Source organism: Antedon mediterranea, chromosome 1, assembly GCF_964355755.1.
Source record: "Antedon mediterranea chromosome 1, ecAntMedi1.1, whole genome shotgun sequence".
NCBI lineage: Eukaryota > Metazoa > Echinodermata > Crinoidea > Comatulida > Antedonidae > Antedon > Antedon mediterranea.
Window position 1 is genome coordinate 29199429 of NC_092670.1, and position 15550 is coordinate 29214978.

A 15550-nucleotide genomic window follows, 5' to 3' on the forward strand; every position below is an offset into this window, starting at 1 on the left:
ATAATAACATGCTTGATATTATAATAATGTGTTCTTTATTACAACTAAGAAACAATTATGTACGAGGATTATACACACTGATAGCTCTCAGTTATCAAAAAACGACTACACAATATAGCTCATGTTGTGCAACAATTTAAAATGGTCAATAATGTAAACATAGAGGGCGGATATCAAAATATACAAAAAACACATGCTGCCAATTTTGTTGTGAACAACATCAGAGCATACACAACGACTGAACCGCGGTTCAATTTGATTATACAAATATTTGATTTTTGGATAATATTTAGCCTGTTTAATTACTGATATATAACCTTTATATCAAATACTGTTTTTCATACACTGTAGGAACGGTTTATTTTTCCATAATTGGTTAAAAAAACACAGGTAAGTCGTTGTTTCATTTTATATTGTCGTGAGGAAAAGTCACATTTTGATAGAACATGACAGACGTCCGCAAGCGAACTGCTGATTAGAATGGCTGAATTTGTCGTTAAAAATGAAAATTCGTTAATTGTTGTAGACCATTGTATTCATATAAGTTTATATCTAAAAAACGGTTGGTTTGTTTTTAACTAAAAATAAAGATGCACGATTCTATGTATGATTACAGACTCTTACCTAGGCCTATAACTATTTTAAGACGTGAAATAAGGAAGGCATCAAAGGGTAATACATAAAGGATGCCTCTTCTCATAGATTTTAATGTGTGTCTCATATATGTTCGTTTAAGTGTTGAATATGGGGCTATTGGGAAAGGTAAAGAATTCTGTGTGTTTCTGATACCGTATGTATACGTATATCAAAGAAAGAATCTCTATTACAGTACTTGGTATTAAACTGACGATGGCCTCATGTAAAATGACCTGCAGAATTTTGGGAAGTCCTGTTTTTAAATTCTTGAAATTAACTTTGACAATTATGTGAGAAATCATTATTTTAGTTAGTAAAACGTAATTAAGATTGATTATTTTTAGTTATCTTTATTTCAGCCAAGTTGTGTAAAATAGAGAAATTCAATGTTAAAAAAATCATTATAAATAAAACTAGAGATATGTATGATGGTACCATAATATCCAAGTTTATTTAGCTGCTATTAAATAAAGCTATGGTTATCTACAGTACCTTCCCTGAAGTACTGTACTTTACCCCTAGATAATCTTAACCCACTAAAAGTCTACATTCCTATGGCTCATGAACTGTGATCCATCATGTGACGACTTCTCAAGTGCGGATTCTATCGATAGTGACCCACGACAGGCCATTTTTGATCAGCTCGCGAGGCATGTGAATGACTATCGATTAAGATTCTTTTTTGTGATAGACACAACCTTCCGGCGGTATTCATAGATGTACATCAATTTTTTTACAGACCGAATTAATTTGCCTGTATTGTAGATACCATTAAATTGACTTGTATAAAAAATATGTTGAACTTGTAGTTTATCAATGTACAGTGCACTGTTTCTGTTCACCATTTTCATTGTTATTACTAACTTCTTCTGTTTATAAATTCATATAAAGTGATAACTGATTAATGTAGAAATCAATATCACTAGTATCTTGCCTTTTAAAGAAAGTAATGATCATCATTTGTTTAATTACTGTTGAGGTAACGGTAACCAGTTTTCATTAGTCATCAACGACCACTAGACAGAATGCATTGATGCATCCACTTTTTGTTTGTTATTGCCTTGGGGAAATTAAATACACACCTAGCCTTATTTTTTATTCTTTAATAGTCCTATGTTGTTTGGACTGGTTCACACCAAATTCTCAGCTTGTGTGAGAACACTGAACATGATCTGAATTATGATTATTGGTCAGAATCAAGAATGTATTAACAGTTGGCGATTAGCGAAGTTCCTTTGGTGTCAACTATTGTAAAGTAGTGGCAAGGCACTGCAGATTAATTTGATAGATGTACAGTATCGGCGCTATGAACATTTCCACTATGTTACTGGTTATCATGAGTATCATATTGTTTAGATCCTTTTATTCCTTTTCTATTGAAAACCGTCCCGTCATGCAGCCTTTTATGAGACAACTAAAAATTGCTCCATAGAAACTGTTATTAAAATACAACCAGTTTTGATGACATTTGGAATCAATTGGGGTTTTTTTTTAAACCTTAATTGATGACAGCAGAACCTGGCCCTATACATTTAAGTAACTGATACTGATAGGCAATGAACCCAATTGAGTGTCTTTGGACCAGTTCTGGCTTATTTACCCAGGCACATCAACTACATGAACCGATTATCAGAAAATTCGGTGGGTTCTCTGCAGGTTGCCAACTTTTACTCGGGAAAGCCTGAACACACCCTATCTTTCGCTTTAAGTTGCTAGTTTCCGTCAAATCTTACTGCTGAAACAAGATAAATTATTTTTGTAAAAACATAGAATGCAGATCTGAGAATGTACTGACAGTACAGTATGTGCCTGTTTCTTCTGCATATCCTCAAAATACGTACATACATAATAACGTATACAAATATGGTATACGGTATATTTTATACAATATTTTTTAGTAGCCTGTTTCTGCTAGTAGTAAGTATTAATTATCTTGGGTGGTCATGTTAAAATTCATCTTTTTTATCCAACCTGCCTTTCGATACCCCAAAATGGGTAAAAGTTATTCCTTCCTTGCCTAAATTAGAATTTGTTATCGTTGGCGATGTTGTATTGTAGCCTTTGCTTTCACAGTCTCTGTTTGTTTTGTTATTGAATTCTTTTTTCAACGACAAGTTCGCACACCCTATACTCTCCTTTAACTTTTGCTAAATTCTGGCTGTAGTGTCCTGTTTGTTGTTTTTTAATTTTCTCGAAATATTTCTTTCCCCAAATGTTGTTCCTTACTTTCCTTGACTATAGATTATCCATCCATGTTTAACAAATATACTGTATTAAAATACGGTATTTACTTGGTAGCAGAAACAGGGCCTATGAAAGATCTATTTAGATACAATAATATGATACATGATTTTCAAAACCTTCTTAAAACATGAATGCTCTTTTACTTAATGACCTTAAGGTCATTCCTCTCTGCTTGCTTTAAAACACTTTACATGAGAATTTCCCAAGAGACATACAAATTGGCTGGTGAATTCTAAAGCATAAACTTATCAATATAATTTATTAGTTTGGGAATGGAAATAAGGATTATTGGTATCATAGTATCATGATCAACTTGATATCACTTTCATTTATTCAATGACTGACAAATAATAATATGCAAAACATATTGATTTTGTTGGATGGCAATTTCTTTAGCCATTTCATACAACTATGAAATGCACAATAATTGTAACGATAGAATAAATTACAGTGTATCATTATTATACATGTACATGGAGGACGGAGTAGTGTAAGTGGAAAAGGAGATATGAAAGCAAGGAAATTATAGGAAATGTACAACAGTAGAAGTAGGAAGAAATCATTTAAACCATATTTAAACCAACCAAGTCAACACAACTTGACTTGTGGCATATTGTAGAATAATCATAATGCATTGTTTTGGTATTGCTACTATGAAACTAAATTTATGAATTTAAGTAGTACGGTAACAGTGTAATATTGGTAAATACCCAGTGTTGATACAGGGGACCTGATGAATCCACAAATGTGAAAACACATCACCCACAAAAGTGAAAACCATCACAAACGTGAAAACACATCGCCCAAAAATGTGAAAAAACAACAATTTTGTGGTCGTTATCACATTTGTGGGCAATGATCATTTTTACATTAATGTGGGTGCTCTTTACATTATTACATTTGTGGGTGATGTGTTTTCACATTTCTGGTTGTTTTCACATTTGTGGGTGATGTGTTTTCACATTTGTGGGTGATGTGTTTTCACATTTGTGGTTGTTTTCACATTTGTGGGTGATGTGTTTTCACATTTGTGGTTGTTTTCACATTTGTGGGTGATGCGTTTTCACATTTGTGGGTGATGCGTTTTCACATTTGTGGTTGTTTTCACATTTGTGGGTGATGCGTTTTTACATTTGTGGGCCCTTGATGCAGTACAAATAAATCCTAGGTGGTGGATCTAGGACAACTACCACCCGGACAACTACCACCGGACAATAACTCCCCAGACAATCACCCTTCTAGGACAACTATCCCACGGACAACTATCCTCTTTAGACAACTACCCCCTATGACAATTACCCCCCTACTGTACTGTAGGACAATTACCCCTTAGGAAAACTACCCTCTAGCTTCCCACTAGGACATTTACAATTGGCCCATAGGAAAACTACAGCAGCTTTGCAACTACGATTGGTGCCAATTGTATTGTAAATCAAATTGTGTGTGAAGAGGGGACTAAGAGGTCGGTGTACCACACTATACATTTTACAATATTTGACGTGAAATTATTAAAATATTCTACCTATTTAATATATTGATGTATGTGCCTAAGATTTGTAGTCTATTTTGTAATAACTGTACCGATCTTTAAAAAAAAATAAAACTTCTAAAAAGACAAACAATGAAAACGATTTCCTCAATTGGCACAGTTAGCTATGTTTTCATAATCGGCTTTTTTTTTTCAATCTAAAGTAAAATTAGGAGGCTGTTTGCTATAGAATACGAATTGATATAAACTGAAATAAGTAGACAGTTAGACATAAACACATCATGGATATAATTATTCTTTAGAAAAATGTTGTCCTATTTTCTCAGGAGTGGGGAGAAAATGTTTAAAAAAAATTACTTAAAGTTCTTCTATGAAGTAGTAACAGCCAAACCAATATTCCATTATTATTGGACTTGCAGTAAATGTATATCAATAACAACATAACATAAGCTGTTATGGTAAAACATTTGTTTTGAAAACGAAAAGAGAGAACATAATCAGGCCAATTTTATCAATATTAAGGGGATGATAGAAAATAACCTTTTTTTAAAGATTTTCGATTGACTAGTGCAGCTAGGTAAACTGTATGTTCATAGATTTATATGCGGCATCTTTATGTCACGCAAGAATAAAATAAGCCCACCCCTTTATTTTTCAAGATTGGAATACGTTTTAATCATTTGGAGCGTTATCGATTCTCGTTTAAAGTCAAATAACTGCTGACTCATATTTAAAGATTCAAAAGCTTTCATTTAAGATTAATCTGTCTCCCTATGATTTGAAGTTCAGTAAGTTTTACAAGATCATAATCATAACCTAAGGTCATGGAGGTATACCTGTAGGTGTAGGTGTCATGATATACAGTAGGTGTGGTTTTTCAGAGGGTATTGTTGTTCTAGAGGGGTAGTTGTCCTAGAGGGTAGTTTTCCTAGGGGGTAGTTGTCCTAGGGGGTAGTTGTCCTAGGGGGTAGTTGTCCTAAGGGGGTAGTTGTCCTAAGAGGGTAGTTTTCCTAGGGGGTAGTTTTCCTAGGGGGTAGTTTTCCTAGGGGGTAGTTTTCCTAGGGGGTAGTTATCCTAAGGGGGTAGTTGTCCTAAGGGGGTAGTTGTCCTAGGGAGTAGTTGTCCTATGGGGTAGTTATCCGGGTGGTAGTTGTCCTAAGGGGGGTAGTTGTCCTAGGGAGTAATTGTCCAGGTAGTAGTTGTCCTAGAAGGTAATTGTCCGGGTGGTACAGTAGTTGTCCGGGTGGTAATTGTCCAGGGGGTAGTTGTCCGGATACGGGTGGATTCAAATGCAATTCCAGTATCTCTAATTATATTGCTCTTTAAATATGTACAATTTATACAGCTAATGTACATGTACACCAACAAAAACTTAAACAATGTCCTCCTACTATAGTTAAGTTTTTGACTCAATATAAGCATACAATGTGTGCTTAATAATTCTCAAAAATGAAACTTAATGTAGGAATTACAGTATGTACTCTTTCACAAAGATAGATTCAACTACCCATAAATGCTGTAGCCCTAAATTTACCATCAGTATCTTATTATTACTGTGCATCTACAGTATTTGTTGAAATTACTATAGTAAATCTTACTGTACTACAGCAGGGTGTGTCCTTTATTTTTTTTAATGATGATTCATCTTTACATTTAATTTAGTAGAAAAGTGAAATTGATTAGAATTCAAAAGATGGATTATTTTTACTGAGACTGTTGATTAAATGACTAGAATTCAAATTGCTAGGCCTGGTAGACACTGATCATAATAGTGTGCATACTGTATTCACTTGTTTTTCTCATTTTATATTTTTAAGAAAAAACAAATTATGTCACATCCTCTCCCTTATCAAATTTTAAAGGCACATGACATGTACTAAAATTACTATAAAATTAAAGATAGATTGTTAACTGTATTCACTTTGACCAAAAACTGGATTAAAAACAAAATATAAACCTGAAATGAAAAAAAAACTTAAATTGTCTGTGTCAGACAATGGTTTTTGGTGGGTATTGCTGAACCCTGCAAGGGCCGCAAACCCCCGCAAACCTAAAAAAAAACATAGCAAATCCCATCGAACCAACATAAAAGTGATTGAATCATGTAGTGTACAACCCACTGGGTATATCTATGTAAAAAAAATATTAAATTTCTACTGTTAACTACTTATTTTTGGAGTAAAACATCATTTTTTGGTCAAAAATGATTGCTGATTTTTAACCAAAAAATGGTGTTTTATCCCCAAAAAAGTAGTTAACAGTAAAAATTTAATAATTTATATATACCCAGTGGGTCGTATACTACATTATTCAATCACTTGTATGTTGTTTCGGTGGGGTTTGCTATGGTTTTTTGGAGGTTTGCGGGGTTTAGCAATAATTTTTGACCAAAAAATGATGTTTTACCCCAAAAATAAGTTGTTAACAGTACAAATTAAATTTTTTTTTTACATTGATAGATATACCCAGTGGGTTGTACACTACATGATTCAATCACTTTTATGTTGGTTCGGTGGGGTTTGCTATGTTTTTTTTGGAGGTTTGCGGGGGTTTGCGGGGTTTGCGGTGTTTAGCAATAAAATTAACCATTTCTTTTGTCTTTTTATTAAAACAAGTGAAATCATTTTTTGTTTGTGGGGCGGGGGGGGGGGGGATTTTTTTTTCAGTGAATAATTTTATTAAAACTGGAAAATGGCCTATTTAAAGTCATCGCCAAACTCAAGTGTTGTCACACGCAAATTACATAGTCTATATCAAACTTCTCAAGAATTTACTGGATTTTTACTGTTTAATTGACAGGGACACGATAATCACCCGAAAATTACTCGATATTATCAGACTCGAGGAAATATACAATTTACGATCCTCGCAGCATTAGTCATGTGATGCAGTTTCAACCAATAACGTTCACGTATTTACATAGGCTATGATGTATAGTATTGTACAGACTTACTCATGTGAGATTTTGAATATTCTTGAACTTTCACACTCGGAATGTTAATTTAGTGAGTGTTTGCTATAGCTAATGAATGAATAACATCGATGTACAAGATCAGAATTTAATGAGAATGTGAAGAGACAAAATATGATTCTTAAAATGCATTAATATGCAAAGTGATTTTAGTATTAGTAGCCTTCAGTAATTGGTAAATTATCCAAGTTTACAGTACACACTACCTTAATCATGCGGTTTTTGTACTTTTGTTTAAAAAGGGTTACTCAGTCCCACTTGACTCATTCAAGAATCAAGATATTTATTGAAATTCTAGATGAACACACTTAATGTACAGTATTTCATTATATTTAACTTTGTTGAACATTTCTTTAATTTATTTTCAAGCAATACCTTGATGAAGCAACATAATCCATTTCCCAACCATAGGAGAGAATGTACAGTACATTCAGTAATTAACTCAAAAAGTAAACAAATTATTACAGGTACTTGAAAATAAAAACTAGATTTAAAAATGTACAGTATTCATTCAAAACCAGTAATTCAACTTTAATAATACACTGATAATAACATAGTATTCTTTATATTATAATCAAGAAACAAAATTGAAATTTGTTTCATTAAATTGCCTCGATACACATCATGATATGTGTAGAACCATCCATTGAAATTTCTAGTTCAATTTCTGATAAAGTGATGCGAGAAACCAAAATGATCTTTATAGCCCAAATATTGATTTCCCTTTGTAAGAAAATGTCTAATTCCTTATTATAATGTTTCAGTCAATAAATATATACTTCTAGGAAAAAAGTCAGTGAGTCAAATATTTGCAAGTGATCCGTGAGATTATGTTTAATATTAAAAATTTTCTACTAGCATATTTTAACAATTTGAGGTAAACTGTATTGTTGTTAATTATGTTTTTCTGGATAATAAATAAATGAATATGAATACTCAATAGTTTTAAGGTTTAATTTTCAAACGTTACAATGGTACTAAAGTTTTAAAAAATTGTATTAACTCCTTTATAGATTCAACTATGATTATTGTTAATCAGTTATTTAATTAAAATCAAATGACATTATTTTGTGACAAATGTGTATAAATAAACAGGGGACACCTTTTGACAACGATCAAACAAAGTGTCTCCATACAAAATATCGTTAGGCCTATAGTTATGTACAAATTTAAAGTTAAAAATAATTAAATAATAATTAATTAATTTAAAAACCAAAAACTATAGATTAAATTTTGTTAAACTGTTTTTCATCACAACTGCTATGTTTGAAAAAAAAATCCAAATTAATTATAATAATATCTTTTGATAATAATTAATAATTAATTTGTTATTTTGTGTTTTATAAATGTATTTTTACTTTTAAAAAAATACAAATATAAAGACTTATTATTGTTCATAAACTATTAAATTGTGATATAAAATGGAATTGTTTTATGTGCATATTTTATGGGAAATTTTCAATATGCATATTATTACTAATGGTGATGAGTCAACCTTATAGTAACTTGACATGTGTACACTTGTATTATAGTTTGCTAGTTTCATTGATGACAGTTAATACTATCACCAAGCAAACCTGAAGGTCACAGATACAGCACTAAAATTGTTCATTTATGATTACAAATTTAGCTAATTTGAATAATTTACTGTATTATATGAATATCAAGTTTGTTTAGAAGCTCATTTGAGCTTCTATTTTGATATCCCTATTTTCATTTTTATTATGTTTTTTTTTATAATATCCTATTGTAAAAATGTTGATGAATAAATTTGAATTGAATGAATTACAGTAGGTCAGATTAAAGAAGGTTGATTTTCAGATTAGCAGTAGAAAAATGGATGAGAAATGAGTGGTTTGCACAAAAGGTACAGATATGATAGGATACTGTACGAAGCTGATATCAATGTATTATCAACATCACTGTCCATGAGTAGTACTGTACTGTACTAAAGCACGCTTTTACAGGCAATACAATACCTTGTACATATTGTTATTTTAGTTCATTCATAAACAGTTGTAACTGTGCAGCATGGATGACTGGTGAAGGTCAAAACACAGACTAGGATAACATGCAAAATGCATTACACTAACAAGTAACAGTATACTTTTGATACAAGAATTGCTTTTTTTCTCTGCTAATATATTAATGAAATCAAGTCAAATAGTAAATTTGGTGAAAAACTAAAAATTGTTTAGTTTCATTAGTACCAAATTTTCATAATGTATTTTGGGCATAGTCTCATGGATAAGCAGGAATTATAATAAACAGGCATTTATTTGGTGGCTGATTTGCTGTGTGTTGCCATCTATGCCTTTAATAAATTTATTTCAAGTTTGTGGATAAGAATACTACCCGCTGGATTACAGAAGTATAACACACAATCAAAAACACTGAATTTGGAAGTTTTTTGTCTCAATGGATTTCTGTTTCGGTGGTACAACAATAGTGGAGGAAGAGGCGGTGTTTGCAGCAGGTTGGTTCACGCACTGTACACTCATAAAAACCAATAAAAACGTTGGTGGCCGGAATTATAATAATAATACCACATTTATATAGTACCCTTTTCATGAGTAATCATGCTACAAGCATTATTACCTCGGTCATTTTTTGGATCAAACACGTATGGAAACATTCTCCCAAAATTCAGCTAGTAATTTAATTCTAAACCGGGTACCCCTTTAGGCTTTAATACACTTGGGTGGGGAGAGCCAAATTTAAGTAAAGTGCCTTGCCTAAAGGATACAAGCAATGCGGCAAGAGTTGGATTCAAACCACAATCTCACGATCAGTAATCCAGCATCCAACACACTGCGCCACAGGCCCAAAAACAAATTGACAGCATATGCATGTTTTTTCTAGAATAATTGTTGTTTTTTTATGCTAATGTGCTAATTTTAATTGAAACTTTGGTTATGATGCTAAATTAATACTACCTAAAGACTAGAAACAAATGAAACAAAGGAAAAAATTAATTTAAGACATAACTTGCATACTGGAACATGGAATGTAAGAAGTATGACTGATCCTAGCAAACTGCACATTCACCAGAGAGAATTATATAGATGCACAATTCCGATCTGTGGTTTATCAGAAGTCCGATGGATTGGGAAAGGTCATTTCAGAACAGATAATGGATACACTGTGTACTTTTCTGGCTCAGATAGACTAAGGCGTAATGGAGTTGGTTTTATAATGTCAGGACAATCTGCAAAATCTGTTCTTGGATATAACCCAATCAGTGACAGAATTATATCCATTCGTCTTCAAGCAAAACCAGTCAATATCTCAATAATTCAAGTGTATGCTCCAACCTCTTTAGTAGATGAGGAGATAATTAATTAATTTTACCAAGAACTCCAAGAAACTATTAATAAAAACCCCAAAGAGAGACATTGTTATTATTATGGGTGATTTTAATTCCAAAGTTGGAAGTAACCTGGAGAAGAATCATGCAATGGGAAGGTTTGGGCTTGGCCATGCTAACGAGAGAGGTGAAAAACTGATGGATTTCTGCATTGAGAATGACCTGGTTTTAACAAATACATTATTTCAACAGCACCCATGACGACTATATACTTGGATATCACCAGATGGAAAATATCGAAATTCGTTGCAAACTAAAGATAGTAAAACGAGACACTCTACTACGCAGATATGATGTTAAACAAATAAATGATCAATATCGAGCTGAAGTCTTAAAAAGGAAAAAACATGGAAACCAAATGAATTGTGGGAGTTGACAAAAAATGCAATCTCATTAGCAGCTCGGAAAAATTTACCAAAACTAAAGAAATGCAGAGCCGCTTGGATATCGGACAAGGTGGTTGCACTGGCAGATGAAAGGCGGCAAATAAAAGCAAATGGTTTACACAGTGGGAGAGACCGCAGTCAATATAAACATCTTTAGTAGAAGTATCCAACATGTTACTAGACAAGATAAACAGACCTTTCTTGAAAGAAAATGCAGGGAGGTTGAATCGCATTTCGTTACCAATCATTCTAGAGACTTCTTCAAAGCTTTAAACAAAATTACTTGCAAGAGGGCTGTAAAATTAAATGTTATTAAAGATAGGGACGGTACGATTCTAACTGAGAGTCACTAAATCAAGTATAGGTGGAAAGAATATTGTCAAAGATTGTATGATAGTAAAGATGCAGATCAAGTTACAAAAGCAATTGATGTAGATTAACATGAACCAAATATACTAAGATCAGAAGTGGAATTTGCAATAAAGAAAAAGGATGGGAAAACATCGGGATATGATGATATTCCAGCTGAGCTTCTTAAGGAGACAGGGGATGAAGGTATCTCTTTAATGCATAATCTATGTAACTTGATATGGACCGATAAGAGCTGGCCAACTGACTGGGCTAGATCAATATTTATACCGCTACCCAAGAAAAGAGATACAAGAGAATGCAAAAAGAATAGGACTATTTCTCTGATATCACACACGAGTAAGATTATGCTGTACATAATTCGTCGTAAAATTCCTCAAGAACAAGTTAGTTTATTTTTTAGTTAGTTTAGTTAGTTTATTTTTATTCTGGATGACCTCTTCAGTCAAAGACTGATCTCCCAGAGGGCCCAGTTTGTGATCAGTGGCTAGTACAACGGGGTAATCCCCTACACGTCTCGAAAGATGTACTAGGTTCTTTAAAGTGCACACGAGCTAGTTGTGTACACTGGACCTACGGTTTATAGTCCTTATCCGAGAAGACTCGTTCTACTACCAGAACCATGGAGTGAGTGAGCCTCGAACCCTTGCCGATGTTATGGCTACGTAATACGGTTCCACTGTCTTGAACCGCTCGGCCACTCACTCACTCTAAACAAGCAGGTTTTGTAGAAGGAAGAGGTACAAGAGACCAAATAGCAAATATTAGAAATATAATGGAAAGAGCTATTGAATTTAACCTTCCGCTATATATGTGCTTTATTGACTATTCAAAAGCTTTTGATACTGTGCAGCATCAAAGACTCTGGAATATTTTAATAGCAATGGGCTTTCCAAGGCATGTAGTAGAACTCCTCAGGACATTATATGATAACCAGGAAGCTGCTGTGAGGACTGTATGCGGTGAGACAAGGTTGCATACTGTCTCCGCGCTTGTTTAATGTCTATGCAGAATATATTATGAGATTAGCTATAGAAAACTGCAATAGCGGAATATCTATTGGTGGCAGAACTATAAATAATATCAGGTATGCTGATACTACTTTAATAACAGATAATGCACAGGAAATGGAAGGTCTGGTTGAAAAAGTAAGAAGGGAGAGTGAAAAGTTTGGCTATTTTCTAAATGTAAGCAAGAAAAAGGTGATGATCATTAACCCACAAGAGGAGAACCCTATCATTCATGCAGGAAACCAAGTAATTGAAGTTATCAACTACTTTAACTTCCTTGGTTCGATGATTTCAAACCATGGTGGATGTTCCATTGAGATCAAACATCGTCTGGCAATGGCAAAATCATCAATGTGTTTAATGCACAAGATATGGAAAGACAGAAGCATCAGCAAGGCAACAAAAATTAGATTAATTAATCGGAGCTCTAGTTTTTCCAATTGCAACATACGCATGTGAAACATGGGTAATTAATGCTGCAGATCAAAAACGAATTGAAGCTTTTGAGATGTGGTGCTGGAGAAAGCTTCTAGGTTTCCATGGACTGCCAGAAGAACTAATGAAAGTGTAAGGCACGAAATAGGCAAGAAAGGCACATTAATCGGATCTATTATCAAACAAAAACTACAATATTTTGGACATATTGCCAGACGGGATGGAGATAGTATGGAGAAAATGATTATGTTTGGGAAAGTTGAGGGGAAACGAAATAGAGGAAGACAGAGACTCAGATGGATTGATGGTATAAGTGGTGCTGCTAACCGACCAATAATCAGTTGCTACAATGAAGCTCAAAATCAGCAAGAATGGAGAGACCTCATCAGAATGGTCACGAGTACTCAGATATGAGTAGAACGATGAGTCAGTCAAAAACTAGATATACAGTAATATCAATCGTGTTCCTAAGTTTACTGTAAATACGGTGAATTTATTTTTCATTTATTTTTTACTGTAAAGTGTAAGTGTCAACTTTATTTTTTATTTTTATTTTTACACTGAATGTGTTTTACTATATAGTATAATATAAAGTATTTGTATCATTTTTTAAAAATGTTATGTTGTGTCCTGTTCAAGTACAGTAAATACTTTTTATACTTTTTCCAGAGGTAAAATCCTTGTGAGAAATCTGAGTATTATTATAATATAACTTTGTGAATGAATTAAAATCTTATATTGATTAACCTTTTAACCTTTGTCAATGGAGCAAGTGCTTTGAGCTATTTAGCTTTGCATGTGGAGTACTATATCATAGTATTATTGATGATAATAAATGCTAAATAGGTTTAGCCACACAGAGACCCAGACCTAAATATATCTTATATTTTTCCATTGGTTGACAATAAACAGGATACATAAATAGTCAAAAGAAAAAAAAAGTGTTATTTTCATAAGAACTGTAAATATTGTGTTTTCAAAATATAAAAGTACTATTGTATGCAGACAAGCTTTAGAACAGTGAGGTGCTTCCATTACATTGGGCCTGTTTCTGCTGCATAAAAAATAACCGGTGAATAAATTAACTCCATTTTCTTGGCAGCAGAAACAGGACAAATTTGTGGTAACCGGTTAAAAGGCAGCGCAAAATTACCGGTTAAAAACACCAATGTAAATCGGTGTTAGAACGCCGTTTAACCGGTTATTGCTGAGCAATTCTTAGCTGCAACATGAAATAACGGTTATTTGATTGACAGTTGTGACCCCGGGTCAGATACCGTCGCGTACGATGTGTGTTTTCCTCGTGGTTTTGACAGTCGAACGAAGAAGTGAACATGTATGTGAATGAATGAAATCACAAGATATGTTATTCAGTTGTGGGTGGGGGGGGGGGGGGGGAAGAGAAAGTATGGGGAAGGATGGCAGGCAATAGAAAAGATTCACAGATAAATAAATAAGAGCATTTTTGCGAAAGTAAAAAAGGAATTCGGGGTGGAGTTCCGGAGACTACCCAAGCTAAACAATTTGAGGCGTTAATACACGCTCGCGAAGGGTATGGTCCTATGAACACCAAAACGGAAACAAAAGGGACTCAGAATGTTGCAAATACCTACCAAATGAGAATAGATAATGGTTAAATAATTCTGAAAACCCAAATTTTATAGCAAAAATCATCCAAATTTATGTTATAAACGATGAATTTAGCAACAAAAACTGAATCCAAACGAGCGTATTTATGGCACGCCCTTAGTGCCTTTAATAGGAGAACAATGAACAATCTTACTTTGATCGTTTTTTTTTTTTTTTTATCTTTTGTGGTAGCCACCACCTTTATTCATCATTCATTCTTTCATAAATATATTACAATTGTTGTATACTCTCATTTCATATAATATATAATACATTTCCGTTTCCTCAGTAGTTTTACTTTTTTTTCCTATTAACACATGTTATTTTCAACATCCTACTTAACATCTAATATTCAATTAACAATGTTTGTTTTTTCTTCTGATTAGAACAATCAGTTGTATTCATTTCGTAACCTATTCTTATATAATTTCTACTAGTACTGATTTCTTTTTTTGTGTACATATAATCTATTCTAACCCTTTCCCATTCTCTTAGCATTTTTTTTTTCATTTTTTTTTTAGATATTTACAATCATAGTATACTATTACCGTTGCATTTGTTTCGATCAAACATATATTTAATTAACAATGCATATTCTCTCTTTTAACTGTAAATTACTACTTACTAGCTATTTAAACTAACAAAATATTAACATTGCTTTTTATTTTGAATAACAAAATATTTTCATTTAACATTGCTTTTTTTTAAAATTAAATCCACTTTTCAACAGAGTTTCTTTTGCCTTATTGTTACATAAAATTTACTTGAAACCTAGCGAATGTTGCATGAAATAGTTAGTGAGTCAAAGATATATGATAAAAACCATAAAATATTTAACTACATAAAATGTCGTGTATTATGTTCCCAATCTTAGTACAAATTTTGCACATTCCTTGTGATTAGTTCATTATGAAAGACATTAATAAGATTGTTTTTATGGTTACTGTGTTTAAATTTACATATTGAGAATTTAGCAATAAAAATAATTTTATTCATATTATTTACAATTCATTC

The 15550-nt window shown here is 32.9% G+C and overlaps 1 protein-coding gene across 2 annotated transcripts in view; it reads left to right on the plus strand.

Annotated features, from left to right (window-relative positions):
* Positions 1-261: 261 nt before the first annotated feature.
* Positions 262-15550, plus strand: part of LOC140063632 (coiled-coil domain-containing protein CG32809-like) — a 159100-nt gene continuing 143811 nt past the window's right edge. Inside the window, exon 1 of one of the 2 annotated variants that reach the window (XM_072110058.1) lies at positions 262-390. The gene's annotated coding sequence lies outside the window, so the exon portion shown is untranslated. The remainder of the gene's footprint in view (positions 391-15550) is intronic. The other variant, XM_072110059.1, reaches the window with a different exon arrangement.